Source organism: Rhineura floridana, chromosome 1 (genome assembly GCF_030035675.1).
Source record: "Rhineura floridana isolate rRhiFlo1 chromosome 1, rRhiFlo1.hap2, whole genome shotgun sequence".
NCBI classification, from domain to species: Eukaryota; Metazoa; Chordata; class Lepidosauria; order Squamata; family Rhineuridae; genus Rhineura; species Rhineura floridana.
In genome coordinates this window covers 117,117,604-117,145,135 of record NC_084480.1, presented here as the reverse complement: position 1 = coordinate 117,145,135, position 27,532 = coordinate 117,117,604, and the positions used below count along the sequence as shown (strand labels likewise).

General features: G+C 42.2%; 1 protein-coding gene across 15 annotated transcripts in view; it reads left to right on the top strand.

The window, feature by feature from the left end:
• ZDHHC21 (zinc finger DHHC-type palmitoyltransferase 21) overlaps window positions 1–15,770 on the top strand; it is an 81,147-nt gene extending 65,377 nt beyond the window's left edge. For 13 of the 15 annotated variants that reach the window (XR_009763167.1, XR_009763147.1, XR_009763171.1 and 10 more), the window contains 2 exons: window positions 6,261–6,321; window positions 8,358–8,581. The gene's annotated coding sequence lies outside the window, so the exon portion shown is untranslated. The other 2 variants (XR_009763122.1, XR_009763117.1) reach the window with 2 other exon arrangements.
• Window positions 15,771–27,532: the final 11,762 nt, after the last annotated feature.

Below are 27,532 nucleotides of genomic sequence, written 5' to 3'. Positions count from 1 at the left end.
AACTAGCAAGGAAGGAACAGTTGGCTGGGCCAAGGAAGTGATTAATGCCTCTTTACGAGAGGGAGTGGTCCCTGGCTGTCTGAAAGAGGCAGCAGTGAGACCACTCCTGAAAAAACCTTCCTTGGACCCAGAGGATTTCAGCAGCTACAGACCAGTAGCCAATGTTCCGTTCCTGGGCAAGATCCTGGAACGTGTGGTTGCTGACCAGCTCCAGGCGCTATTGGATGAAACCGATTATCTAGATCCATTTCAATCGGGGTTCAGGCCTGATTTTGGCACTGAGACTGCCTTGGTCGCCCTGTTTGATGACCTATGTCGGGAGAGAGACAGAGGGAGTGTAACTCTGTTGATTCTCCTTGACCTCTCAGCGGCTTTTGATACCATCGACCATGGTATCCTTCTGGAGAGGCTTGCGGAGTTGGGAGTTGGAGGCATTGCTTGGCAGTGGTTCCGCTCCTACTTAGCGGGTCGTCTCCAGAAGATAGTGCTTGGGGAACATTGCTCGACACCGTGGGTTCTCCAATGTGGGGTCCCGCAGGGTTCGGTTCTGTCTCCCATGCTTTTTAACATTTATATGAAGCCGCTGGGGGCGGTCATCAGGAGTTTTGGAGTGTGTTGTCATCAGTATGCTGATCACACGCAGCTCTACTTCTCCTTTACATCTTCTTCAGGTGAGGCAGTCGACGTGCTGAACCGTTGCCTGGCTGCGACAATGGACTGGATGAGAACTAACAAACTGAGACTCAATCCTGACAAGACTGAGATGCTGTTGGTGGATGGTTTCTCTGATCGGATGGTGGATATATACCCTGTCCTGGATGGGGTTACACTCCCCCTAAAGGAACAGGTGCGTAGTCTGGGAGTCATCTTAGACTCTTCCCTCACACTTGAGGCTCATGTAGCCTCGGTGGCCCGGAATGCGTTCTACCAACTTCGGTTGGTAGCCCAGCTACGTCCCTATCTGAGTAAGGAGGACCTCACATCAGTGGTACATGCTATAGTAACCTCGTGTCTGGACTACTGCAATGCGCTTTACGTAGGGCTACCTTTGAAGACGATTCGGAAGCTACAGCTAGTGCAAAATGCAGCGGCCAGACTGCTAACAAGAACTAAGCGGTCTGAGCATATAACACCTGTGCTAGCCCGTTTGCACTGGCTTCCAATATGCTTCCGGGCCAGATTCAAACTGTTGGTACTTACCTATAAAGCCTTATACGGCGTGGGACCATGATATCTGTCAGAATGCCTCTCCCGATATGAACTGGCCCGTACACTACGGTCTACTACGAAGGCCCTCCTCCGGGTTCCGACTCATAGGGAAGCCCGGAGAGTGGTGACAAGATCTAGGGCCTTTTCAGTGGTGGCCCCCGAACTATGGAATGGTCCTCCCAAGGAGGTGCGCCTGGCGCCGACACTATCATCTTTTCGGCGCCAGGTTAAAACCTTTCTCTTCTCTGAGGCATTTTAATTCCTGTTAATTCTAAATTATTATATTTTGATTTTAGACTGTACAGTTTTTTGTACAGTTTTGTATTGTGATATACTGTATTGTGTTATTTTTATTGTATTTTTAATGTTCACTGCCCAGAGAGCTGTTGCTAGTCGGGCGGTATATAAGCTTAATAAAATAAATAAATAAAATAAATTAGCCCGGGGGGGGGAGAAAAAGATCTGGCCTGCTGGGCTTAAAAGTTTCCCCACTCCTGTTTTACCATTAGGATTAAAATGTCTGAAACAGTGAGCAAATTTTCGAGTTTCCAATCTTCATGTTGAATGTGAAGCACCAAAATAAGAGCCCCAGATTTGCGGGTGAGAGAAAAAGCTGGGAATTGTGGAAAGCCCCCAGAATTTGCGATTTGTAACAGTCTCAAAATTGAGTGGAGGTATTATTTGAACTTAATTAGATTAGCTCTTGCTGGGTGCATAATAGATTTCAGGCTGGTAATGCCTGCAGCATAACAGTTCCATCCTAATTTTTTGTCTGTTTCTGCAAATCCTAACATTTGTTGAACAAAACCTTTATGTGCTTTTTGAAAATGAGAAATTAACAGTGCTGCAATTCTTTTGTACAGGGTAAATAAAAGGGAGTATATGTTAGCAAGAGATAATGATTGCACACACCATTCTTCCTAAGATTGGGGAACCCTGGGCATGATGAGACACTTGATTTCAACAAATTTTGTTGTACTCCCTTTTAGTCAATGTCTGCCTCAGGTTGCTAATATCTATCACAGAAGGGACAAAAACTGTGTTCTCTGACCTGACAAACTGAAAGCTTAGATTTGGTAGTTAAGATTTCCGGACAAAGCAACTCTGTAAAGGAAATGTGTATAGGATTAGTAATTGCTGGATTTAAAACAACTGGTCCAGGCACAAACCTTTGAAAAGCTCAATGTCAAGGGTTTGGGTCTGGTTTATGGGAGAGCGGTTATAGATTCAAATCCATAATATCTGAGGAAAAGTAGTAAATATGTTTTGGATCTATACAGGAAGCTTATATCTTTTATTTCCCTGTGTCCGTGAGTATGAGAAACATGTATTAGTCGTGATTTCTCAAGAGTTGCTATGTTGCTGCCTAGAAAAGTAACGTGTATTTTCACATTAGAGTGAAAATTATTTTCAGATGATATGTTTTCTTCTATGATCACTGCTTTATCATGGTTACTCACTTAACCTCGATAAACTATTGCACATTGTAGCAACTTGCTACAAATGACAGAGTATCTGTGGAGTGGGTTCTTCAGCAATAACTGCTCTTAACTGAAATGTAGACTGGAGCGGAAAACAGCCTCAGAGTATCCTTCATTGACAACTTACTACATAAGATATAAATCATTCCCCTGTTATGTCTACCACAATCCCACTTGACTTCCATAGAGTCATACATGTATAACTATATATACATTATCAGTGTGTAATGTGAAAATATGAGGTTTGGCATTATGATAGCTGCATGTTTGTTTGGGAATTGGGGGTGGGGTACACAAACACAGTACTTTCTTAATATACTTGAAGCGACTTTTCCTTCTCTGTTATACTAAAAGTCATATAAGATCTTCTCAATAATTTTCAGCCTGCCATAATAAAGTATATTGTGTTGTGGCACACATAACATTTTGCAACAAGAAATTCAGCATTTTACAGCATACTTAATCTGAGTGTCATCTCCATTGCTTTTTAAAAAACATCTCTTGGACCGAGACTACTTTCAAATAACTCCAAAAATGTTTACCCTTGGCATTGTGAAGATGTCTAGTACTTGCATTTGACTAATAAAAGGTGACTGGAGAATGATGTGTGATATTACTGGGAAATGTAAATGTGAGAATACTACCAAATAAGGGGAATCATACTGTGCTATTACTGTATAATAATATCCCAAAGTAATATGTGTCTTCTTTATAAACAGTATTTTTGTATTTGTTTTTGTTCATGTAACATTCCAATTTTCCTTTAAAATTGTTGTAGTGATAATTATTTTTTACTTCTGTTAAGTGGTATTATGTACTGTGTTTTTGGAAATCTTATTTTTAAGTAAATATAACAATTGTATGTTAACTTTTCCTGTTATAATCAATATGTTGCCTGTGAAAAAAATAATAGTATTTAACTGATTAAACTGATTAAACTGTGATATGTTCAAATTTATGAATCTCTTGAAGAAATAGTTAAATTCTAATCATAGATTCCCTGAAGAGTTACATCTGTAACAAACATGCCACTAATTATTTTATATATAAGATTTAAACAAAAATACAGCAAACATAGTTGTGGGTTTCATTTGCAAAATACAATGGTGAAATAAACATAATCACAATGTAACAGGTTATTTGTCATTCCAGTTTTTCTTTGTCAGTACCAGAGTTCAACTATGACTGCTTCATAGAAGAAGAATGTTGTACAGAAATGTTGTTCCTAAGAGCATATGGGTGACTATTGTTGGGGTCTAAATACTAGATTAGATAGTCCTTTGGTGTGATCTAGCAAGGCACTTTATATGCTCTTGCATTCCATGTACTCTCTGCCATCATAATGACAATATACTAAGAGATTACAATAGCAAATGTACTCATCACACATAAAAGTGATATACAGAAGTTCCAGGAATTCTATTTAGGAAATTTATTTCATGTGAACAAGCTATAACACTGACCTCTACTAATGTATATATTTGCTTTTGGTATCTTTGAATGTAAAATAATATTTCTCTATGAATATGTTTGCTATTCCCATTTGTCTGCCTACTGCATAATGTCCACAGAGATTATTTGAAGGCTTGTTCTTCTTTTCATGTATTCAACAGTATTTGGAGGTTGAAAATTCATTTTGAGAAGATGCCAGGTAGTACAGATGAACAAATGTATGCTAACACTGCTGTAGGCTGACCAATTACCCATATGAGCAGCAATTATATTAGCGCGCAAGGGCAATTGGAAGGAAAATTGGACCCTCTGGACATCCAGCTGAGTAAACAGGCTGGAGGAAGGATAGAGGATGTGTTAGTCTGAATAAAATACAGCTATGCAGATTTTTTTAAAAGACTTAAGAGACAGTAAGTTCAGAACTAATTGCATAACATTTTCTATTTAGTTTCCTTTTCTCAAAATATTCCCTTTGCCAAAGGGTTGGTTTGTGATCTGCCATGGCTCCAATCCCAAGTCACCCATGCAGATCTCCATGCATGCATTTGGACCCCAGTAGTAAGCAAATGTGCAGCATCTTGACCCTGGTACTAGCTCCCAGAATGAGCCTGAGATGTATCCTTCTGATTAACCTTTAGAAAGTGTTCTTAAAATTAAACACTGCCTTTACTGAACTGTATGTGCAGTTCCCTGCCCATGGAGAACAATGACTGTTGGTGCAATTTCAGTGGATTTGACTATGGCATGTACTGTAATACTGTGTTTTGCTATGAGAACTAGGTAAGTCAAAATATAAATTTTGCAGGTGCTACAGGAAAATCAGCTCTCTTTCTCTTCAAGAAAAAGAAATAATTTGCCACTTGATATGACATAGTTTCTTTGATACTAAGAATATCGTACTATGCAAATTAAACATCATCCTTGTGAAATACCCAACATTTCAATTTATTCCTGTCTGGGACTTGTTTCCAAGTAAACATGCTTAGGATTTTGCTGCAAAGCTGCAGTCCTATGCACACTTCCTTGGGACTTCAGAGTAAACATGCATAGAATTATACTATAAATGTGTTAAGTTGCTGACAGTTCTTTTGCATATAGTCTGTTTCATATAACATCTTGGTACTTCCCCTCCCCCCCCCGGAGAGAGAGAGAGAGTGTGTGTGTACACAAACATCTCTTATTAGAACTTGCTTACTCCCAAGGGAAAGTGCATTAGATTTCATCCATAGTCAGTCTTAAAGGTTACACAGGAGTCTTTGCAGTATTTAATACAATAATATCAAATGAACTCTTATATCCTACTTAGCAACTAAACTATGGTTGCAGTCTAGTGCACTCTTACTTTTGAGCAAGCCGTACTACATGCAATGAAACTTACACTCTGAGTATAATACTGTGCTGTAATATATTGTGAGCTTTTGTAGACAAGAACCTATATAATTGATGTGTAAAGTGGAAACTGTATTGGATTAACTTGCGAGCAGAATGTTTTGGGTTCACACGTTTCCAGTATCATCACCATTTGTATATCTGTAGGCCACTTTCCATAAAATTCTGCTGAAAGTGGCTCACAACATATCAAATGAACAATAAGTGTAACAATTCAACAACCATATTAGAAACAACAATATAAATCAATAAAATTCAATTCATAAAACATTGTATAAAACAACACAAATAAACTAACCTAGTTTAATAGCTTAAATTAAACAGCAGAGGGACTAATACCAACACAAAAATAGAATAGTAGTATATACTGAATAACATCACTCTGCTCCAAATGCTACATCTTTATAAAATAGTTTGAATCTGAGACTCAGTCTTCAACCATCCCAGGACCCCACCCTATCTCTCACCTAGGGTACTATACAGACTCCCACCCAAGCTGTTGTCAAAGGGGCCTTTTGCCCACTTTTATTGTGCACTTTCACCCCATATGGCAGCCACTACCTTTACTTCCACACTCTCCTACCAAACAACATACATTTATCTAGTTATGGGGGCCATAAACAAGGTGTGGGTAAAGTGCCCTCAGTCTTATAGCAGTCCCCAAAGGGGAAACTCTCCTTTGGTGGTGGCCTGCTGTGTTACTATAGTCCTCTTTTTCTTTCATTACAGGATACTCCCACCAAGCCAACCACATCAGTATCCAGTATGGACAAAATATATGCTTTTCAAGGTGAGTTTAAAAGAAAGGAGAACCTATCTCAGTGTTGTGTGCTGCCTGTGATACTTCTTGTTTTTGGCCTCCAAGAGTGAATAAAATATGTAAAAGTTGGGAGACAAAAGTTTAGTTTGCAGTGAAAGAACACCAGCTAGAAGTGCAGCCTAGCTGCTTACAAGCCTAGCTGCTGTAAGAGTTAAACATTTTTTTCACTCCTCTTCCCTCCTCTCTATCTGAAGACTTGGCAGTCACCCACCTCTCTTTGTTTACACAGCTGCTAGAAGACTGCTGCTGAATCTGGGAAGACAGCCAAGAGGGAGAGACGAGTATATGCAGAAGTGATGCCTTGTTAAAAGCCTACAGCTCAAGCCCTGTCATGCTTTTAAAAGGCAACACACTAAACTAGTTAAGCCTCGGGGGAAGTCCCCATGATGTGTGCAGCCTTGAGACTGCCTATGAAGGAGCCAGAATAGAGCTGTTCGGGGCCAGTCTTAATGACTGAGCCAAAGAGATAAGATTACAACACCACAGAAGCTGCTGAAGAAAATTAAAGCAAAGGCTACCAAAGCAAGTCTACTACAGATGGTTGAAGATAATGAAGCCCAGCCAAAGCAAAGACTGCCACAGACACTGCCTGACACTGACCAATGGCTGCTTAAAACCCAGCAAACAGCAAAAGCACCACTTTTCCAGAAGTGAAAAGTTTTTGTATTGAGGTTTAGCAGGTATTTAGCACTGCAAAGAGAAGCTTTTTGGTCAAAAAGAGACTAGAAATAGAGAATATTATGCAAAGAGTGTAAGATAGATAGATACACACACTGGTGGTGCAGTTTCCAGACCCTTTTCCTGAAGCTAAAAAGAGTATATTATACGAAGTTTAAAACCCTTTGGTTAAGACCAAAGAGGTTGTTTGTACAACTAAGAAAAGGCTGTATGAATAAAAAATAGATAAATCTGTCTGTAAGGAGTGTATAGGACTGTTCATAATAAATGTTTACTTGTGTAACTGCATCGCAAATGTAAGCCTCACAAATACAAGTACTAACTAGTGAACTTGTTAAAGCTAGCCATGTGCTGCTTTAACTCTTTTGTTACCAGTTAAAACTAGCTATGGGCCACTTTAACCACTTAGTTCCAAGTGGAAGTCAGCTACGTGCTGCTTTCACCTGTAAGTTATAAGCTAAGAGCCAACTACTGTATACACTTGTTTAAATATTATGCACTGGCTATGGCCAGCAATATGTCTCTATTTAACTGTTAACTTACTGGCTAAGGACAGAGTTTCTCTAAATCATGTATACACAATTTCTGTATTGGCTGAGACTAGCTACTTGTATGTCTAGTCTGCACCAGACCTTAATATAGATATAAAGAAATATTTGTATTTTCTGCTGTGGAACTCTATCATGAAAATTGTAGTATGACACAACAAAGAGATGGGGCAGCTCTCTGCTTCAGCTGCTGTTATAAATTAGTCCAACATTTGAGCCTGTCAATACTTCCTGGCACTGGATGCTGGGGGGGCTGAGCCCTCCCAGGGGAATCCAGGGGGCACACTTGAGCCCCGCAGCCCTCCCCCAAAGTTTACACCTATGGCTGGTGGGCCATAATGCTTTGTTATGGTTTAAAAACAAACACTCTCTGAACACAGAAAATAGTGTGTCAGAGAGAAGACTAGGCTAGAACTTTTCTTTCTGACATGTGACATGTCAAGTTTCTGTGTTCAATGCGCATGGGGGGCTTCCCTCCATTTGGTCTGATGTGGCATAGCAAGAACTATGTGATGCACAGCATTACTATGTAGCTAAGCCAACACTCCTATCCACACCTACTAGGAGCGAACCCATTTGAACATGGTAGATAGTATTCAACTAAGTCCTACTCAGAGTTGACCCACTGAAATTAATGAACCTGCATTAGCCATGTCTGTTACCTCAGTGGGTATACTCTGAGTAAGACTAGCATTGAATACCATCCAGTGGAACTTACTTCTAAATAAACATGCATAGGACTGCGCTACGTTTTATTAAAAAAATCATTTTATTATTCAGAACTTTCAAAGACCTCTGCAACAACCTCCAGCAAATTTCATCAGGTCAACTCATTATGGAATACTTCCCTTCTAAAGAAATCTCTTCATATCTCCATGCTACAGATCATTCTTCCCTTTACTTGCATTATGTATTTTTGGCCCACTGCCTATCTCTACTGATGTATTCCAACACTATGCTTACTGATTTGATTCTGACATTAGCTAGGCCTCAAAATAAATAACTCCATGGTGATTGTGTTTCATTTTTCTTTCTTTGACTGTTATCCTAAAATTATCTTTTTAAAGGTTTTTGCTTTCAGAAAAATCTGGATTTGCAGAGTAGGAAACTGTTTTGGCCCTGAGGGCCACATGCAATGTGGTAGGTTGAGTGGTAGATCGAGGACCACACAGAGACTATCTGTCTCACATACATACACACATCTCTCTCTCTCTCTCTCTCTCCCCCCCTCCCTCCAATGGGCTACTGATGCTCGCAGCAGCAGAACCAAAAATGAGATTACACAGATAGGACCAGGTTTGATTTTGGTCGGGCTCACCAGTTGTATGGAGCAGATTTAGCTCCATCTCAGTCCTTTCCCTGGGCATATTGTGATAAAGAAAATGGCTGCCATTAGCATAAGAAGAGCCTGCTGGATCAGGCCAGTGGCCCATCTAGTCCAGCATCCTGTTCTCACAGTGGCCAACCAGGTGCCTGGTTATCATTTAGATTATGAAAATTAAAGTACTGCACTAGATGACACTGATGTGGTGAAGGCCAAACCCAGTCTGCACCGTTGTTACCACCGTTGACATATGCTGACGGGTGTACAGGTCCTCTATTACCTTCCCATCTGTCCATCATAATGGTGACCCCTTAGCTATTAAGTAAATAAAATCCATTCCCATTATTATGATTTGTCAGTCACCATGAAATTTCACTACATGAACTTTAGATGTCATGTAAATGTATGGCAACAATCCCTAGCTTAAATGTTTTATACTGATTTCCTTTACTGAGGAATGGATGAGCATTGGCAAAATCCATGTCAATTAACTCTTTCAAAATGCTTCTAACTTAATTCAAGCCATAGCATTTCCCCCAATTGCCATATCTGTTACCCTTTCCTAACATAAAGACCCTCCGTGGCGCAGAGTGGTAAGCAGCGGTAACACAGCTGAAGCTCTGCTCACGGCCGGAGTACGATTCCAACGGAAGGAGGAAGTTGAAACTCCAGTAAAAGGGGTCGAGGTCCACTCAGCCTTCCATCCATCCGTGGTGCGTACCTGGCATACGCTGGGGGGTAAAGAAAGGCCGGGGAAGGAACTGGCAATCCCACCCCATATATACAGTCTGCCTAGTAAATGTCGCAAGACATCACCCTAAGAGTCGGAAATGACTCGCACTATAAGTGCGGGGACACCTTTACCTTTTTTGCCTAACATATTCATGTATTTTCACAATGTACATGATTTTTAGAACATTTTTAGCATTCTTAAAACTCATGAATATATGATTTAAAAAATATATATATCAGGGTTAGTGTTGTATCTCTGTCACTAGCTCCTGTTTATAAAAAAATCAATGATATTCAGAAGTAAACAAATGTTTGCAATTGTGATAGTGTATTCTGATTGATAGCTATACTGATTGCAAAGGAAAGGAGGGGGAAAGTGACTGGGAAGAGAGATAAATGTTACTTTGACGAGGAGAAATGCAAGATTTTTATCTAAAGAAGGGCCATTGTGCTCCTCCAAACATGAAAACAATGGGAGCCTTATGCACTTCACCCCATCAGCAGCTCTAATACGAAAGCTTCAGTAAAAGGAGTAGAGGGGAAAACCTTTGTACAAGAGAAAATAAAGAACAATTCATAAGCACAGGGAGTGGGAAGGTTTGTTGGCTGACAGGTATTTGCATTTCATTAAAGGAAAGGCAACTTCGAAAGGAGGACCTCAGGGAGATTAAGGTTTACATTTGATGTTGAGTATCCAGGGATATCATAGAAAACTGTATATATAACTTGAAAGTAGTAGACAGGTGTGTCCCCAGTATGCACCTCACTAGGAAATGTTGCCTATGTGTGTACAACAGATCATGTTCCATAGCTTAACAAGCAAGCTTTTTGAAAAATGAGTAAGGAATACTAAACTTGTTGGGGACATGTAGTTTAAATACTTCTTTGGAGACTGAAAGCACATTTCCTGAAACATATTTCTAACATGTATTTATTATCATAAAATCATAGAACAGTAGAGTTGGAAGAAGCCTATAAGGCCATCAAGTCCAACCCCCTGCTCAGTGCACAAATCCAGGTTAAAGCACACCTGACAGGTGGCTGTCCAGCTGCCTCTTGAATGCCTCCAGTGTTAGAGAGTCCACCACATCCCTAAGTTATTGGTTCCATTGTCATGCTGCTTTAACAGTTAGGATGTTTTTCCTGATGTTCAGCCAAAATCTGGCTTGCTGTAACTTGAGCCTGTTATTCTGTATCCTGCACTCTGGGATGATCAAGAAGAGAAGAGATCCTGGCCCTTCTCTGTGTGACAACCTTTCATGTACTTGAAGAGGGTTATCATATCTCTCCCCAGTCCTCTCTTCTCAAGGCTAAACATACCCCATTCTTTCTGTCTCTCCTCATAGGGCTTTGTTTCCAGTCCCCTGATCATCCTTGTTGTCCTCCTCTGAACTTGTTCCAGTTTGTCTGCATCCTTCTTAAAGTACAGTATCCAGAACTGGATGAAGTACTCAAGACGAGGCCTAACCAGTGCTGAATAGAGGGGAACTAGTACTTCACGTGATTTGGAAACTATACTTCTTTTAATGCAGCCTAAACTAGCATTTGCCTTTTTTGCAGCCACATTGCACTGTTGGCTCATATTCAGCTTGTGATCAACAACAATGCCAAGCTCCTTCTCACGTGTAATATTGCTGAGCCAAGTATCCCCCATCTTATAACTGTCTGTTTGGTTTCTTTTTTGCTAGGTGTAGAACTTTGTGCTTATCTCTGTTAAATTTCATTATGTTATTTTCAACCCATTGCACCAGGCTATCAAGATCACTTTGAATTTTGTTTCTGTCTTCCAAGCCATTAGCAATCCCTCTCAACTCAATAAGCATTCACTGCACCTCATCCAAGTCATTATTTAAAATGTTGAGGAGCACTGCTGCCAGGACTGAGCCATGTGGTACCCCACCTGTTACCTCCTCCAGTTTGGGAAGGAACCATTGATAAGCACTCTTTGAGTATGATTCTGCAGTCAACTGTGGGTCCACCTGAGAATTGTTCCATCCAGCACACATTTAGCTAGCTTGCTAGTCAAAATATCATGGGACACTTTGTCAAAAGCTGTGCTGAAGTCGAGATATATTATGTCCACAGCTTTCCCACAGTCTACCAGGGAAGTTACCCGATCAAATGAGATAAGATTAATCTGGCAGGATTTGTTCCATGTTGGCTTCTAGTAATTACTACATTGTTTTCAAGGTGCTTACGGACTGACTGCTTTATAATCTGCTCCAGAATTTTCCAAGGAATTGATGTCAGACTGATGGTCTATATTTCCCTCCTTTTTGCCTTTTTTGAAGATAGGGACAATATTAGCCCTCCCCCAGTCATCCTACACTTCAGCCATCATCCATGATTTTGCAAAGATAATTGACAGTGATTCCGAGAGATTTTCAATCAATTCTTTTATTACTCTAGGGTGCAGTTCATCAGGCCCTGGAGATTTGAACTCATTCAAAGTACAGTAGGGCCCCACTCATATGGCAGGTTAGATTCCAGAGCCCCGCCGAAAAGCGAAAATAGCTGAAAAGTGGATCACCAACAATATAATGGCGCTGGACACCCAGTGGTGTACCAAGGGTGGCGCAGTGGGAGTGGTCCGCCCCAGGTGCAGGCAATAAGGGGGTGCATGGAGAATCAAGGGAGGTGCCGCAGCTGCCAAGGCATTGCCCCCACCCCCTCAATCCCACCCAGCCCAGGTTCTGGTGGGTCCCTGCAGCAGTCCTTGCAGCGGGGGGGGCATCGAGGAGGAGAGACAGAAGTCACCTCATAGCTAGCCCAAAAATTGGGGGGAGGGGAAAATGTAATAGATTTAAATTCTTTTTTTGTAAAATAAAAATGGGTGGACAGAAGGAGCCCCCCTGGCTACGGCTTGCCTCCTCGCAGTTGCTCTCACTCCCCCTGGGAGAGAAGGGTCCTTGCCATGCAAAAGACACCTGTGGCGCCGAGCGTGGATTTGCTGTGATCCTAACCCCACTGGCCGAGGGAATAAGCCCTATTGGAGTCACCAGGACTTACTTCTGAGTAGGCATGGTTAGGATTGTGCTGATGGATACGGGATCCAAAAGGCGCTTACGTGGCAACACCCGGGCCCTGCCCTCGAGGAGCTTCCAAAGTGGCTCCCTTCTGCGGGCCCAAGGCCAACACCTCCTCAGGAAGGGCTTGATCCTACCCAACTTCTCTTGCACTGACTGGGAGGAGGGGGTGGGAGAGGCACGCTTGCCCCAGGGCCATTGGTAACCATTCGGCGAGAAGGCAAATGGGCCGGGAGGGGGGCTCCTCTTGAGCAAAGGCGGGCTTGCATTCACTCCGTCTTCTGCTGTGCAGAGGGGAGCCTTGCTGGCCACAGGTGCGCAAGGCTGGCCTAAACAGCTGTACCACCAGTCCTCCCTCTCCCAATCGGGGCCATCCACTCCCCACCGAGCCTCTTTGCCGCAGGACCTGGAGGCTTCCCTCCACCAGGCTTGCAAGCTGCTCCTTCCTCCCCCAGGAAGGGGACTCAGCATGTGCACCCCCCCCAAAAGAAAGCTTTGCTGCTGCCTCCAGAGTTTGCTACTGCCGACGCCCTTCTCGGACTCAGCTGCTGAGCACGTCATGCCGAAAGATGCCGAAAAAGCGGAACAAACACCAAACATAATGAACATGGCTATAATTGAAAACCATCGTATTAGCAGAATGCCGAGAAGCAGAACACTGAAAAGGGGGCCCCTACTGTAATTAGATATTCCTTGATGATTTGTCTATCATACTCAACCAGCACAATCCTGCCCCTTCAACTTATACTTCACATTTGCCAGGAGGGTCATAGACCCTCTTTTGGAAGAAGATTGAGACAAAGTAGGAATTGAGCACTTCTGCCTTTGTCATCTGTTAGCATTATACCATCCTTGTTGAATAGCTGAACCACCATTTCTTTTCTCCTGGATGTACCTGATGAAAGCTTTTTTTGTTGCTTTTAGCATCCCTCTCTAACCTAAGCTCATTCTCAGCTTTAGCCTTCCTGACACCATCCCTGCAATTCTGTGCTACTGTCTGTAGTCTTCCTTTGTGGTCTGGCATTCTTTTCACTTCCCATATGTGTCTTTTTGTTTTCAGGTCATCTCTAATGACCACATAGGTTTGTTCTGCTGCCTTCCACCTTTTTTCCTTGTTGGAATTATTTGCTATTGCGCCTTTATAATTTCATTTTTAAAAACTCCCACCTATTTTTGACTCCTATTATTAGACTCACTTGCCATGGGACCTTAAATATCATTGTTCTGAGTTTATTAAAATTGGCTTGTCAGAAGTCCAGGGTATACGTATGGCTATACTCAGTTTTTGCATCCTTTAAAATCAAGTATAGTTACTTTCTCCCAGAGTTCCCATAACTGCCACTTCATCCACTAAGTCATCTCTGTTAGTTAGAATTAAGTCAAGGATAGCTGATCCTCTAGTTCCTTCCTCCACTTTCTGTAGGATAAAGTTATTAGCAACAGAAGTCAGGAATTTCTTGGAGGGGCCATGTTTGGCAGAATTTGTCTCCCAACAGATATTGGGGTAATTGAAGTCCCATCATACTTCCTTGAAACACTGGCAATTTGCTTTCCAAAAGTTTTATCCTCGTCTTCTCCTTGACTGGGTGATTGATAGTAGACCCCAACCATCATGCTCCTTTTATTCCTTGCCCCATTAATTTTAACCCAGTGGGGCTACCAAGCTCATCCTCCTGTATTCCTGTGGAAGGATATGTATTTTTAATATATAGTGCTACTCTGCCTCCCTTTCTGTTCCTTCTTTTTGAACACGTTATATCCTTCAGTTGCTGTAATCTTGTCATGGGAGTCCAACTTAACCAAGTTTGAGTTAAACCTAGCAAGTCGTATTTACCCTCCTGTATTAAGAGTTCAGGTTCATCCTATATATTTCCCATACTCTGAGCATCAGTATATAGACACTAAAGACCATGTGATTTGTGATCTGGCTTCCTTCCTATATTTTTATGAAGAGTATTATTGGACCACACTAGGACCATTCTCTCAGTTCCTCTTACTGTGCATAAGCCTTCGTCAATCATTACCTCCAAGTTTACATCTTCCTCCTCCTTAGGACTCAGTTTAAAGCCTTCCTGATGAAGTTCTCCATGCTGTGGCCAAACATATTCTTCCTGGTCTTTATGAGATGCAACCCATCACTTCCCAGCAGTCCATCTTCCCGGAAGTGTAGCCTGTGGTGCCAGAAACCAAAGCTCTCATGTTGGCACCAACTTTGTACCCAATCATTCACCTGGAGTATTTTTCTATCCCTTTCTATTCCTCTTCTGCGTACTGGACAGATGGGTGACAAAATTATCTGAGCTCCAAAGTCCTTGAGTTTCCTTCCTAGAGCTTCAAAGTCTGACATGATTTCTTTGTAGCTCCGCTTGGCAGTATCATTTGTTCCCACATGGATGAGAAGAAAGGGATACATGTCAGTGGGCTTTATGAGTGTTGGCAACCCTTCAGTCATATCTCTAATCCATCCTCTAGGGATTCAGCATACCTGGCGAGTCCATGGGTCTTCCTGGCATACTTGGGTTTCAATTGCACACAACAGGGAGTCTCCCACTACTACTATTCTTCTTTTCTCCTTGTAGGGTGTGGTTTCATTGCCTCTGCTTGACTGAGCTTCAGCTTCTTGCTCTCTGTCCTGCGGGGTCTCCTGTAATTCTTCCTCTGCAGGCTGTCCTCCAGTCTCATCCTCATACAAGGGAAACAACAGAAAAAGGAGAGCTTTTGTATTTCTTTGTTATGCTCCTCCTGCCAAAGAATCCTAGAAATTGTAGTTTGTTAAGTGTAGTTTGTTAAGACTTTTCTATTACTGATGTCTAATTCCCACCCCAAAAAACATTCCCCAGAGTTAACTGGGAAGAGGGCATGTTTGATAAGATAGTTGCAAGTCTGTGGTGGAGATACTCTTATCCATTTCACCAAATGTCTAAAATTGGCAGTTAGCTATGTTCTTATTTAGATATAGATTTTAACCCACATATAAAGAAATAATTTATAAAAATAAAATGCAACTCTGTATGCATGGCCTCCTTGTGGATAAAATCTATTTTTTCCTCAGAGAAGGACTGAATCGGAAAAAAGAGTTATCTCACGAGAACTGACGCTGCTGGTATCCGAGGGTCGAGCCAAGGCAAACAAACAAGCAAGCAAAGCTACCAGTTGAGGCAGAAGCAGCCCTCGTGCGCTGCGGGGGAGGACAAAGAGCGAGTGGCCTCTTCCGTGTTGCTGCCGGCACCATGACAGAGAGGCTCCGAGGCCAAGCCGGTGCCTCGGTGGCGGCAGCTGCAGCTGCAGTGGCAGCCCCCACCTGCTCGCTGCATAATGGGCTGCTGCACAATGGCTTCGACGGGCTGCCTGGCAATGGAGAAACTCCCTACCTGCTGCTCTTCCAACAAGACCCGCCCCTGCCCAGCCAGGGCTCCCCGACTAAGAAATGCAGGATGCACCGGAGGATGGACTCGGGCAGAAAAAACAGGCCACACGCCACCAGGGAGTTGCACCCACTGCCCTGGAAGAGCTGCAAGACTACAAGGCCTGGGAGCTACCACTGCAGCGTCGGAAGGCCCGCGGGCCAGACCAGTTGGTTGGTCTGCTGGTTGCTGCCGCCCTGTTTTCACTTTACCAGCGGCATTGGCGTCCTGGGCCAGGGCATGCAGACGGATACCCCCAGCGTTAAGCTGCACTACCCTGGCCTGAGCTGCAGGCCATCACCATTTCGGACTGGTGTACTGCCCCTTGAAATAGCTGTAAGTTCAGGCGAGCTGGAATGCCTTTCCTGGATATTTTTTCTTAATGTTATTTGCTATTTAATTTTTTGTACAATGTATTGCTTTATTGATGTATTGCCTTGTTGATCTATTTTAATATTTGTGTTTACTTTTTCTGTAAGCCGCCTTGAAGGCTGTTTGGCTGAAAGGCGGGGTATAAATAAACATTAACAAAACATAGCATAACCTTTTTATGCCAGGAGGTGCTGGAAAGGAGGACTAGTGCTGGGCAAACTAAACTAGAAACTAAAGCAAAACATTCAGAAGGGAGCTGCTAAGAGAACCAACAGCAGAGGCCTAGTCACTCACATACCTTTTCTTTATCCCATATAGGGATAGGATCCGCATTTTGGTGCCGGTTCAATTTTTGCTCAGTCGAACTTCCTTCTGGTACCACTTCATAAGTGATCAATGTTCGCTATTTGCGATAAATACAGATTTGTTTTTTTTTCTGCAAAAATATCAGTATTTATATTGATATTTTGAAGGAAATATTGATATTAATATTTATATTTTATGCATTTTTAATTTTTTTTAAAATCCACTTCACCTGCAGAAAACCTCTAGAAGAAAATCTGGTCCGTGAGGACAAAAAAAAGTGAATAAATAGGGAATCCAGTGTCAAATATTTATTTATTTATTTATTATACTTGTATACCGCCCCATAGCCGAAGCTCCCTGGGCGGTTTACAGTAACTAAAAACAAATACAATTTAAAATACATTTTTAAAACACAATTTAAAACACAATTTAAAAATTTAAAACAATATAAAACACATGCTAAAATGCCTGGGAGAAGAGGAAAGTCTTGACCTGGCGCCAAAAAGATAACAGTGTTGGCGCCAGGCGCACCTCATCAACCAGATCATTCCATAATTTGGGGGCCACCACTGAGAAGGCCCTCTCCCTTGTTGCCACCGTCCCAGCTTCCCTTGGAGTAGGCACCTGGAGGAGGGCCTTTGATCTTGAACGTAGTGTACGGGTGGGTCTGTATCAGGAGAGGCGTTCCATCAGGTATTGTGGTCCCAAGCCGTGTAAGGCTTTATAGGTCAAAACCAGCACCTTGAATCGAGCTCGGAACATACAGGCAGCCAGTGCAAGCGGGCCAGAATCGGTTTTATATGTTTGGACTGTCTGGTCTCTGTTACCAATCTGGCTGCTGCATTTTGCACAAGCTGCAGTTTCCGAACCGTCTTCAAAGGCAGCTTCACATAGACTGCATTGCAGTAATCTAATTTAGAGGTTACCAGACCATGGACAACTGAAGTGAGGTTATCCCTGTCCAGATAGGGCATAGTTGGGCCACCAACCGAAGTTGGTAGAAGGCACTCCGTGCCACCGAGGCTACCTGAGCCTCAAGTAACAGAGATGATTGTAGGAGAACCCCCAAGCTACAAACCTGCTCCTTCAGGGGGAGTGCAACCCCATCCAGAACAGGTTGGACACCCACCATCCAGTCAGAAGAACCACCCACTAGCAGCATCTCAGTCTTGTCTGGATTGAGCCTCAGTTTATTAGCCCTCATCCAGTCCATTGTTGCAGCCAGGCACCGGTTCAGCACATTGACAGCCTCACCTAAAGAAGATGAAAAGGAGAAATAGAGCTGCGTGTCTTCAGCATACTGATGGCAACGCACTCCAAAGCTCCGGATGACCGCACCCAACGGTTTCATGTAGATGTTGAACAGCATGGGGGACAGAACTGATCCCTGTGGAATCCCATACTGGAGAGTCCAGGGTGCTGAGCAATGTTCCCCAAGCACCACCTTCTGGAGGCGACCTGCCAAGTAGGAGTGGAACCACTGCAATGCAGTACCTCCCACTCCCAACTCAGCCAGTCTCCCCAGAAGGATACCATGGTCGATGGTATCGAAAGCCACTGAGAGATCAAGGAGAATCAACAGAGCCACACTCCCCCTGTCTCTCTCCTGACAAAGGTCATCATGCAGGGTGACCAAGGCTGTTTCTGTGCCAAAACCAGGCCTGAAACCTGACTGAAATGGATCCAGATAATCGGTCTCATCCAAGAGTGTCTGGTGCTGGCCTGCAACCACTCGTTCAAGGACCTTGCCCAGGAATGGAACATTTGCTGCTGGCCTATAGTTATTAAGATTTTCTGGGTCCAGGGAGGGCCTCTTCAGGAGTGGTCTCACTACTGCCTCTTTCAGGCAGCCAGGGACCACCCCCTCTCACAGAGAGGCATTAATCACTTTCCTGGCCCAGCCGGCTGTTCCATCCCTGCTAGCTTTTATTAGCCAAGAAGGGCAAGGATCCAACACAGAAGTGGTTGCACGAACCTGTCCAAGCACTTTGTCAACGTCCTCAAGCTGCACCAACTGAAACTCATCCAAGAAATCGGGACAAGGCTGTGCTCTGGATACCTCGCTTGATTCACCTGTGATAACACTGGAGTCTAAGTCCTGGCGGATGCTAAAGATTTTATCCTGGAAGTGCCTAGCAAATTCATTACAGCAGGCCTCAGATGGTTCTACCATGTCCCTGGGGCCAGAGTGTAATAGCCCCCGGACAATTCTGAAGAGCTCCGCTGGGTGGCAGATTGATGATTTGATAGTGGCAGCAAAATATTGTTTTTTTGCTGCCCTTACTGCCCCTAAATACAGCTTACCATAGGCACTTACCAGAGTGTAATTGCATCCACTAGGAGTTCGTCTCCATCTGCACTCAATCCGTCTCTGATATTGTTTCATCGCTCTCAGCTCTGGGGTATACCATGGAGCCATACGAGCTCTACATAGGAGAGGGCGCTCAGGCGCAATCATGTCAACCGCCCGGGTCATTTCTGTATTCCACAGCTCAACCAGGGTTTCAACAGGAGCGCCAGCCTTATCAGCCGGAAAACTCCCCAGAGCTGTTTGGAAACCATCCGGATCCATTAGTCTCTGGGGGCGGACCAACTTAATAGGTCCCTCACCCTTGTAGAGGGGAAAAGCCTCTGTAAGTCTAAACTTCAGCAAGCAGTGATCTGTCCATGACAGACGGACTGATGTAAGGCCCCCCACATTCAGATCACCAACTCCATGTCCAGTTGCAAAAACTAAATCTAGAGTATGCCCTGCTACATGTGTTGGGCCAATGGCATATTGGGACAGTCCCATGGTTGTCATGGAGACCATGAAATCCTGAGCCGCCCCAGATAAGGTGGCATGGATGTTGACATCCCCCAGAACCAACAGTCTGGGGAATCTCAACAGTACACCCGAGACCACCTCCGTCAGCTCAGCTAGGGAGTCTGTTGGGCAGCGGGGTGGGCGGTACACCAACAGAATCCCCAGTCTGTCCCGCTGACCCAACATAAGGTGCAAACACTCCAGACCAGTAGTCACTTGGACAGGGTGCTTGCAGAGGGAGATGGAACTCCTATAGACCACAGCAACTCCCCCTCCCCGACCCTCAGGTCTACCCTGATGCTGGACCAGGTACCCAGGCAGACATAGCTGGGAGAGACTGACTCCTCCCTGCTCACCCACCCAGGTCTCGGTTATACATACCAGATCGGCTGCCTCATCCACAATTAAATCATGAATGAGAGAGATCTTATTATGCACCGATCTGGCGTTTAGGAGCAGCATCCAGAGACCTGAGTGCTGGCTGATAGGGCAACCAACAAACCTGCGGGTGTGGGGAGGACTGGAACAAGGCACAGTCGTTAACTGCCTGGGCCGCGTTCCCCTTACCTTGCAAGTCCTCCTCCCAGGCACATGACTCAAGACCCACAAAAAGGCAGGCAAAATATGAATTTTGCAAAATTTGAGCACATTCCTAGTCCCATATTCCCCCTGAAGCAGTTGAACATCCAAACAAGGGAGGGATTGCAAAATCGGAGACCTGTCTGTGGCCACTGGTTATGCAATAATCGCTGGTCAAAAAGAAGGGCTGTGGAGATTGAGGCCTAACAGCCAACCTGAAAGGCCTATGGCTATTTCTGGTAAGCCCTGATTAGTGCCTGACTGGGGCTATTTGAATGCAATAACTTCTTTTACAGTATTCAAATTGTATGTACAGTTTAGTTCAAATTTTCCAGGGTGGGGGAATAAATCTGATTTTCTTGGCCTTTTGTAAAATATTATGAAAAGGTTAAGATCGGGAAGAGGGGCCAGTGTATTTGAGTTGAGAGACTATTTTTATTCTATTATCTTTATCATCTGGTTTATTTCATCTGGTTAGAAGGAACATAGAAGGGTCCTGGGCTGGGGTCACCTCAGCCTTGGCACCTGGCATTGGCAGTCTTATTGGTTCACAGTCTAGGGTTGCCAGATCAGAAGCATCCCAAATCCTGAGATTTTGGGAGCAGGCCCGAGTGATGTCATGGGGTGGGTCCAAGTAATGTCATGGGGCAGGTCCAAGTGATGTCATGGGGCAGATCCAAGTTACATCATGGGACGGGTCCAAGTGATGTCACAGGGTGGGTCCAAGTGATGTCATGGGGTGGGTCCAAGTGATGTCATTAAACATGATACATTAAGCCTCAACCACAGTTGCTTGGTGCATACAATTCATACAAAAATATTTATCTGATTGTAAATTAAGATAGAAATCTTAGCTAAAAGATGGAGCCTCAGTAGGGAACATTTAATCTAGCCAATTCACTTCTGGCAAAAAGGGTTCAAGTGCCGTCAGGCTAGGCCAGTCCAGTCACCAGAAGGCCATTGTAGGAAGAAAGGAGCCTAGTGTTGTAGAGATGTTAGATGGGAGCACTCAGGAGTAAAGATGGATGCCCCCGAAGAGCTGTAATTGTAAAGACACTTACTAAGGGACTAAGTCCCATAGAACTCAATAGGACTTACTTCTCAGAAGATATGGTTTGGATTGTGGTGTTGGTAAAGCTTGACTAGGGATCCTCTGAAAAGATATCCATATCCAAGTAGGGTTGACAACCCCCTGCCTGGAATGCCCTGCCCCTACCTTTTAACATCCAAATTTCTTTACAGATTTGACCCTTCACTTCAGAGAGAGGTCTGAGTAATAAGATTTTCTACCCTTTTCTGTCTCGCCTGTGAGCTGCTATAAACTCACTTTATCAGCCAACCCAATTCCAATGAATATAATTGACAGAGAGAACGCACACATGATTTGGTCTACCTTCATAGGCAACAGCTTAGGAACAACAACAATTGCAGCCATGCTGCCAGTATGTGAATTCTCTTTTACCATCATTGGACAAGAAACAAACAAGGTACATCATCAGTGGGTTTAAGAAGGTTGAGCAGAGCACATGGAACCACTGTTGTTGCTTCTATGGATGAAAGGGAGTGAGGCTAAAAGTAAATGAAATGCAAATAGAAAACGAACAAAAGACAGTGATGATTTCTTAAATGCAGTACCATACCAACCACAACAAAATTCCTTCGAGTAAGGCAGAAAAATAAGCATCTCACAACCAGTCAGGATTCCTAACCAAAAACCAAAAATATGAAAAATGAAGAAATATTTGTATAAGCATGACTATCAAATATCAAATATATTTATTATTTACAGAACCTGTAAAGATAGTGCAATCCTACGTTTATTTATTCAGAAGCAAGCCCCGATGTATTCAGTGGGGCTTACTCCAACAGGAACAGAACTGTAACTTCAAGTGATAAGCAACTTCATTCATGCAACCCAAAATTCAGAATCATGCCACTTTAAGTTGTTTTGCAACTGTTTATACTTGTTTTTATGGTTATTGGATTTCAAAGGGATTTATTTCTTATTGTGAGCTGTCTTGGTTTCCAGACTGCAATGCTACCTCGCAGGGTTGTTGGGAAGATTCCCATATATATATATACACACACTGGAGATGTAAAAATACATACACCCCATATAATAGTTTATTGTCAAAACCAGTTGATCATTGCAGAACATAAAAAAAAAAATCAGTATTAGTTTCCTACATAATAAAAACAGTGATACCTAAGTAAGCCCTGCCTAATAGCTTTAAAAATAGGATTGGAGGGGGAGAGAAAGATATACAACACAAACACAATTCCTTCCTATGTTCACTCAAAAGTCCCATCAATTTACAGCACAATCCTAACCATGTCTACTCAAAAGGAAGTCCTATTGAAAGGGCAGGGATTAGAGCAGAACTTGGAGCAACTAAGAAGTTGTGGGGAGGCAGCTGACATTTTGGTGTATATCTAGGTAATCTGAGAAACTTACTTTTTTAAAAAATGAAAGCTGAAAGTCCGGAGATTAAGGTGAGTCACCTGGAGACCCAGAGGGAACCCCCCAAAAAGGGAGTCTCTGGCTAAAAAACAGAGGTCTGGTAACCTTATCACAGTCACTTCATGGTCAACCTCTAGATCTTACAGCTCTCCCCTCCCTCATAACCAGACTTGAGGGGGATGTGGAATCCCAAATAATTTCCAAGAAGTAATCACATGCTCATATAAGATGTTTTAAAGCATATTTAAGAGGGCAGTTTGTTTTTGTTTTATGCTTCAGAAAAAACAAGGGGCGTATTAGAAAGTTTTCCAGGATATAAGAAGATTAGAAATGGAACCTAAGCGATCGGTTCTTTTATTTATTTATTTTTTTAAAGAGTCTTGAACAACTAGACTTAGAGCACAAGTAGATGTTCCCTACATAGGATCCCTTAGATATGGAGTTTGTATTCAAATATTAATGTTTTAGATATAGATCTTAACCCATATATAAATAAAAATATATTTTTATTAATTTCAAAGCCTTTTTATTGGTCAATGTCATATGATGGTGAAGACAGCCTTTTGTGTTTCACTGGAGGTTATGCTCTGTTTCTATTTTGGGCACATTAACAGTTGAATCTGAAACTGCAGTTTGATGTAAAATCAGACCGATTACATTATGTTGATACTTAAGCAATGACTCTAGCTGTTGGAAAAAACAAACTTGGCCTGCTCAAAATCATAGCATCATAGAATAGTAGAGTTGGAAATAATATCCCTTTAATAAACCTACAACACAGTTCAAGATTTATACTGACTCTTAGCGATGGTGACATCTTACATCTAAAGTCTTCCATACACACCATTAGGAAGGTTTAAAAAAGTATTTTGTGTGAATTGGTGGCAGAGAAAGGGTTACAGAAGCCTGTTTTTTTGCAAGATCTATACCTCAGTCATTTTTGTTTTCCTGAATTTTAAAATGTATTTATTTATTAAAGTGAGATGCTTTCCCCTCCAATTATTAACTGTAGTCTGCACCCTCCTTTCACTCTTACTTAAAAATGAGAGGAGTAACAGGGTGACTGTATATCTCTTCCTTGTAGATACAGTATGCCCCAACTCAGTATTCGCAGGGTGAGCAGTAGAGGCTGAAACTACAAAGGTTTTTCAACTACTGAGTTCCAGAAGGAGGATACTGCGGGCGATAGTGAGCAAGAGGGTGCTTCCGGACAGGGACTTAATATTGCAAAAGGATTGATCAGATATTGCAAACAGGTTGTTGGCAACATGTTTTTTATATATAATTTATTAAATTGTCTCAGAAAGGGTAAATCTGGATTAAATGGAGGGATGCAGGGTGGCATTTTGATCCCAATGAGGTTGTGTGGTTCCTGCAAAACACTTGGATGCATGATGTGGATAATGTGACGGTGACCGCCCTCCCCTTGCTAATTAATCGGATGTTCTTTCTTTCTGGAATGGGAAGCAGAAACTCTTGCTGATGCCCCCATTCAGAACTAGAAAACACTCTCCCAATAATGTACTCTAGCTTTTTCTGGCAGCCTAATTTAACTGCTGTAGTGCATCCTCCCTCCAGACATCTGTCCCCTGGGCATTGTTACTCACCAAGATCAAAGACCTCCTGCCACTGGCATGTTGAAAACTGGTTTTGTCAAAAACTGAGGTAGTCATTATTTTATTTTATGACAATTGGGAGGATTTTTAATTACATGAGTTTCTGCCTTTGTTATGGTTCTACTACATAAAGGCTTTAAATTAATGGCAATTATTTGACAGCACAGTTGACTATCTCTTTTGTTTTATCAGCCCCATGTTCAAGGCTACTTGCAAACCCTACTAGAAATAATACATGATTTTTTATGTCCAGTGTTTCCAGTGTATTTACGGAAATGATATTTCAATAAGTAGGATGGTTTGGCATTTACACTCCATGTTATGATGGCCTGTGTTGCTATGTTGGTGTAATCTGAGGCTGAGGAAGGTAGTTAGAATGCAGTACTGTACTATCACTAAGCTAAGAAAAGGACTGTCTGTATTACTGGACAGTAACTTTGAAAAACTACATAACTGTTATCTTGTTTTGCCTTAAGACAAAAAGTAGAACAAAGCAGCGTTGATTAGGTTCCCCCCTCCATCCCTTACTACATTCAGTGGTAAATGAGTGCACACGAGGGGTGGAGGGTGGGAATAGTGCTCACCAATAAACATTTGCCCCTTGCAGTAAAAGAGTCATAAAAGCAGACTTATATAATGCTTACTCTACTGCATTGTGTTACTTTATAAACAACAAATTAATATTCATAGGGTCATATGTCCAGTGCTGCTGTTCTGCTAGCACAGCAGACTTTTGCTTGCACAAGGGAACTTTCTCCTCTCTTCTCCCCTCCATGACCCCTCAAAATCTGTTTTTATAATTTATTGGATTGTCTCAGAAAGGGTTAATCAGGATTAAATGGGTTGGAGGGCCCTCTGGAGCATATTTTGAGGATGAACAGAGAGAGGAGAGTGCGAGCATGCAGCACTGGATAGAACCCAAAGTATTTCCTGAAATAAATGGAAATCAGCTATAACTAAAATAACTACAAATTTTAAAGATCTCAAAATGTTCTTTTCACACCCACCCACAAGGTTTCCATTCAAATACTAATGAGCAATTGCAGTCTGTACTCTCCCTTCACTCTTATTTATTTTAAACTCTTATTTACAAATACAATGCAGGGCTAACAGGGTGAATGTGTGTCTTCCATATAGGTATGCCCCAGCACCTCTGTCTCTGCATGTGTTAAGTAAGACAAGTGCTCATAACCATGATGGGTGTTACAACAGCTTGCTGCTTGTGGTTTGCTACCACTCAACCCACAGTAGGGTGGGCTATGGAAATCTGAGTTTCTGTTCATGATGAGCAGAATTGGATACCTTTTTCATAGCAAGTAGACCACATGTAGAGGAAAAACTGAAATTAACACAAACAGCAGTGGTATGACTGGCCTATGGTTTTGTAATTCATAATCAATGTTGCTTTGTTTTCATTTGGTTGGTTCAGATGTAATGTTATGATCCTCCAAACTATTGGGAACATGCTTTGTGCTAGCATGCTTGCTTTTCCACTCACCTTCTTCAACTTCTTTAGATGCATAGATTCAATTCAATTTGTCTACCAGTTCAGGCAAATCTATGTTTTCTGTTATGTTCAAATTGCTAAAATGTAGCTCTTCTTACCATCCAAACCAAGATTGGAGTAGCTTTCAGCCACTACTGGTTCAAGCATTACAGGAAGTATTTTGTAGTATTTGTGGCTGTTTTAATCATGTGCCTGTTGTCTCCAATGGACCTTACTGCTTAATTAAGCATGCTTCGGATTGCAGCCCAAACTGTATACTTGCTCCAATTGGGACATTGTTCTATTCTTTTTTAAAAAATTAATTCTTTTTTCATTGTGTGCAGATTGTCAGTGTAGAAAATATACCCCCACATTCTATTTTAGCATATGTCTAACTTTAGTTATTTGCAACAAAGAATAAAAACTGGGTGTGTATTTTGATATAAAAACAATTGAATTGACATTTCACTTGGAAAAACCAATGTTGTTTTGTATGTCCCAGGCAGTGTGCCTTCAACACACATCCACCAAACTAATAGCAATATCTGCCCCTTATCTATTGGATTATTTTTGCAAGGTAGCTATCTAACTTCAGTACATCAGAGCTTTGAAGTGGATGAGGGTATGGGCAGAAATGTGCTATTTGGGATAGTTTCGAAGCCCCCCCCTTCTGGGGGGTATGCATCTTGTTCTTTTGGTTTTTTTAAAAAAGAGCAAACTTCCTAAGGACAATGTTTGGACATGGAAGCTTCAGCCTTTGTACTTGTTATGGTACAAAACTTGATATCTTGCCCCTCTGCTTCAAAGGGGATCTTAAAAGTAGGAAAGAAAATGTAACTTAGTTTTAATTATATTGTAACACATTTTCTACTTCCTTGAGAGGTGAGAAGTCCATTGGGGTTTTGTTGTCTTTGGATGACAGAGCACTGAAGAATAAAGGTGTCTTTGTAATAGTTATTTGGTTTTCAAATATTATTTGTAAGTGCCTATTAGAATGTCTGTAAATTGCAGAGTTTATCGGAAGCAAATGAACAGCTACAAACAGGGAGCAAAACTGCTGATCTTGCCTCCAGCTCCGAAAGTTAACTATTTGGACCATCCACAGCCTCCCAAGAACTTCCAGGTCACCCTCCCCTCTCAGCTGCCTGACTTTATCTAAATCCAGACTGCAAAACTGGTTCCAAACTGCTTCTCTGTTCCTTGCTCTAGCTGGAGGCTCCCACCTTCCAAGGCTTGGAAGAGATTCCTGAATTTCATGAGAATATTGTTCAAGAACATTAGCAGTACAGTCCTATGCATGTTTATTTTTGATGTAAGCCCATTATTTTCACGGGTTTGTCCAGGAAAGAGTGCATAGGATTTCACCTGAGTTTCTTTTGTTAAATTCCTGGTCACTCAGCAGCTGTCCATTCAGAAAAATCAAAAAAGCCAAACTCACATTTTTGAAACTTATTCCTCAGAATGGTACCTTAGTTCAGTACATAGACCACAGGGAGTGTTATAAGTTAATTAAATATTTAAAGTACTAAACAGTGAATATGTAACTGAATGGAAATGTACTTGGTTTGTGATACAGAATGCTTTCAGTGATTCCATTATAAGGATGTTTATTTATTTAACAACATTTATATACTGCTTCGAATCCCCACATAGCCATGAAGCTCACTGGGTGACCTTGGGCCAGTCACTGCCTCTCAGCCTCATGAAAACCTTATTCAGAGGGTCGCCATAAGTCGGAATCAACTTGAAGGCAGTACATTTACATGTTATATACTGCTTGAATAAAGACCTCTAAGTGGTTTACAAAAAACATTAATATTATCAGTAAAACAGGTTAAAAAGA